This window comes from Octopus bimaculoides, chromosome 1 (assembly GCF_001194135.2).
Source record: "Octopus bimaculoides isolate UCB-OBI-ISO-001 chromosome 1, ASM119413v2, whole genome shotgun sequence".
In the NCBI taxonomy this organism is placed as follows: Eukaryota; Metazoa; Mollusca; class Cephalopoda; order Octopoda; family Octopodidae; genus Octopus; species Octopus bimaculoides.
This window is the reverse complement of record NC_068981.1, coordinates 128,881,583-128,884,932: the sequence shown is the minus strand read 5'-3', so window position 1 is coordinate 128,884,932 and position 3,350 is coordinate 128,881,583. Positions and strand designations below refer to the sequence as shown.

Here is a 3,350-nt window from a genome sequence, read left to right as displayed (position 1 = left end):
AACCAATACCAGTTGTCAAGTGGTAGGAGAGGATACACACACACACACACACACACACACACACACACACAAACACACACACACAAACACACACACACACACACACACATACACACACACATGCGTGCATGCATGTAGGCACTAGTGTGTATCTATATATAGTTGATCTAAAAAGGATTTTTTAATACTGTCTTGGTTGCTAATAAACAAAATATCTAGTTATATCTTTTCCATAGTAACACCTCCCGCATTATGAGATGTTCAGAAATTGTATTTTCGGTAATGAAGCACGAAGACTTCACTGCTATCATGTGTAACACGTTCAACTAGTCGTCTGCCACAACATTTCCTTATTGATTCTAAAGCAATGCTCATTGCGCTTCTCGACACCACCATCATCTCTGGAGACGATCGAATTCCTGCGTCACACCTCCTTCCTTTTTCTCTATCTGTGTGTCTTCTGCTCTTTCTTTCCATGTCTCTTCTCTTCTCTTCTCTGCTCTGCTCTCCTAACAACCTAACTCTCCGAACACTCTTTCTTACTCCTCTCTTTATGCGACTTTTTCTTCCATCATATAGCTCACCCTCTCTTTTTCTCTGTATGTCTTTCTAATTTCCCCTTTCTCTTTACGCCATCCATTGATTATCATTTTTTCATTATCGCTTGTCAGTCTCTTTCTCTCTCTCTCTCTGTTACTCTTAGTATTTATCTCTCACACCCCTCTATGATATTGTTTCGGTCTAACCCCGCTCTCACTTTCTTATTTCTAAATTTCCCCCTCCTTTCCCCTCCTATTCTCCTCCATTCTAGTAAAACTGCCAACCCTCATCCCTCTTTTCCTTTTTACATACTTGCATAAATATAAATCTATTATCTTTTCCTAACTCCTCCTCTTCTCTATCCCCCTGCCTCTCATTGTACCTCTAACTCTTCTGCTGTATTCCTACCTCTCTTTATTTCTATTCCTCTCTACCTTATTCACTACCTCTGCCTACCTCTAAAATCACTTTCTCCATCTCTCTCTGTCCTTCACACAACGATCGTTTTTCCGTCCACTGGTCTGTCCCAGATATCTATTGATCTGACTACAGTCGGGTTTATTCAGTATAAATCTTAACTTTGTTATCCCTGACCTTCATTCTAACGTCATAGAAAAAGACTACCCTCGCAATGGCACAAGGAAGAGTCATTTTGATAGCTGTTGATGGCAGCAGCGATTCCGAATATGCATTCAATTGTAAGTAAACTACTTTTAACGCATTCACTCTTCTTAATAAGTGTAATACATTTGCATATCCAAGCAACAGAGGTTAGATGTTTTTACATCACAGAAGCTTATTCTATTTTCGGCGTTTGTACCATGCAGTAAAAATAAGCACCCGGTGAGCTGGAATCCTGTCTCTATATCTTATACATATTTCACTTTACTTAAACTGCTGAGCTGATGCTTTGAAGAAGGTATGGACGACAGATAACCATATTTATACATTTTTTAATAAATCAAGGCTGTCTCCAAGCTATAATAAATTACTGTCATTATTACTAATAGGTTCCTTTAAGTTACTGACAAACCAAAATCGCAACACGGTTTCGATTTTCAGTTGCAGTTTCTTCTCTATACTTACATTGAGCCTGTCATGAATGTTACACAGTCGCACTTTCTCTAGGCTTATATAATTTATTCCTGAGTGGGCAAGTCCTCAAGAAATCAACTTCAAGAGAAACAACCTTGTTTCGATTCCCTGTCAGAAACGTTTTAATTTTTAATCTTTTTTTTTATGTAGTTAGTGCTTTTGATAAAGGGCATGGACTGCCAAACTTTTAATTTTCTCAATTTAAGAATTAGTTATCTTGCTTACGTAACAAACAGTTTAATTACAGACAACTGTCGTTAAGAAACTTAATCAGTGATCATATTTCGGATATCAGGTATACTTTTTTACGATTAAAGTTGTTATTCCCAGTGGTATATACATTAACGCCACGCATTCTTATACATCGGTCTTAATACGAAATAAAAATCCTAATATATATAACATATGTACATACATACGCGCATACATACTCGCACACGTACACACATACATATAATTTTGGGACTAAAATTGAAGTGTGGTATATCTATCTGTCTATCTGTTCACCCCCCCCTCTCTCTCTCTCTCTCTATATATATATATATATATATATGTATATAAGTAATAGATAAGAATATGTCAAAAAGGCGTATAATATAGAGACAATTTGTGCTGAGAGCGAACCAGCTGGTAGAAAAATTCAAATACAAACGATGGGAGACAGAATCCAGGTGGTTGTTAATGGCATCAAAACATTTATAAAGTAGTTATACAGAAATGAATATACATATATACGTACATATACATACGCGCGCGCTCATACGCACACACACACAAGCGCACGCACATTCACACGTATGTATGTATATGTATACATATATACATGCGTACATATACATGCGCACGCACACACACACATATGCATATATGGATGTATGTATGTGTGTGCAATGTATGCGTGTGTGTGTGTGTTGGCTGTCCTCTCATGGAATTAATATGACCATCACTAGCAATTAGAAAATAAGCTAGCAAAACCTGTATGAAATTTAAGTCGAGAACAGTTTGTAGAATACCACATTTTCTCATTATTTAAGCCAGGGACCCTAAAATAAAGCTGAAAACCAATCTGGAATTTCAAAGTCCCTGTGCAGTGGGCAACCAAGTTATCCCTACTTTTGAGAAGTACTGGTTCTTTGTCTTGCTGGGACTCTGGCAACCTTCTTCACCACATTTAAACCCAACAAGTTTGCTGACATACCAACCATACAAAACCTTGCTCTGTATTACTATATATAATATGTATGTGTGTATGTATGTATTTATGTATGTATATGGGTGAATATGTGTATATGAAGGTGAATATATATACGTGTATGTGTACGTAAGTAGATGAGTATGTATATATATACGGCTTTTGAATGTTGTTTTCACTGTCCATTTTTTCCTGTCTTGGTTTGTGTTTGCCACCTTGGAATCCTCTGTGTAGTGGGTTGATCCACTACTCAGGAAGAGACTATTCTAGAGTACGTTCTGTCTTGTCTTCGAAACGTCTAGATAGAATAGAGACAGCTGATGAAGGGATATTCCAAGTGGCTTTCCGTTTTCCTATGTGTTCGTTCCGTTGTCTGTAGTTTATTGTTCTAACGTCCTGTACTCTGATATGCATGTATATACACATGTAGATGTAAGTATGTACATATATGTGTGTATACATGTATATATATTCTTTGTATTATTATATATATATATATATATATGATTAGGTATAATACATA

At 36.7% G+C, this 3,350-nt stretch overlaps 1 long non-coding RNA gene across 1 annotated transcript in view; it reads left to right on the top strand.

Moving 5' to 3' along the window:
- The first annotated feature begins 325 nt into the window (after positions 1 to 325).
- The window catches only part of LOC128248680 (uncharacterized), a 70,095-nt gene continuing 67,070 nt past the window's right edge, over positions 326 to 3,350 (top strand). Inside the window, exon 1 of the long non-coding RNA XR_008264832.1 lies at positions 326 to 1,238. This is a non-coding gene — a long non-coding RNA (uncharacterized LOC128248680). The remainder of the gene's footprint in view (positions 1,239 to 3,350) is intronic.